The sequence below is a fragment of the Theobroma umbraticum genome, unplaced genomic scaffold (assembly GCF_002168275.2).
Source record: "Theobroma umbraticum cultivar Fairchild unplaced genomic scaffold, ASM216827v3 scaffold_146.0, whole genome shotgun sequence".
Classification (NCBI taxonomy): domain Eukaryota; kingdom Viridiplantae; phylum Streptophyta; class Magnoliopsida; order Malvales; family Malvaceae; genus Theobroma; species Theobroma umbraticum.
In genome coordinates, this window is record NW_018397265.1 from 1492172 (window position 1) to 1492509 (window position 338).

Below are 338 nucleotides of genomic sequence, written 5' to 3' on the forward strand. Positions count from 1 at the left end.
CCCCCCCCCCCTAAAAGTTGAAAAAAACATTGTCCCTAATGCAACTAAAAGAAAGGAAAAGGAATACTCCCTTGACTTGTTGTCAACCTCTTCTAATTATCCTCCTTGTTATCTTCATTTTGATCCTCCACTGTGGGATCATCAGGCAAAGTGAGAAAAACGGCCATGTCCATGCCAACATGCTCAACATAAGCTCACATCATCTACTCAATTAGCTACATACATGCCACATGGTGATCCATTTGAAGTTCAAGATTTTCCATCCTATAAGACATGAAAACAATGCTAAGGTTGCTATTGCGGCAGTGGATGGCATGGAGCTGATGAAGAACTTCCTC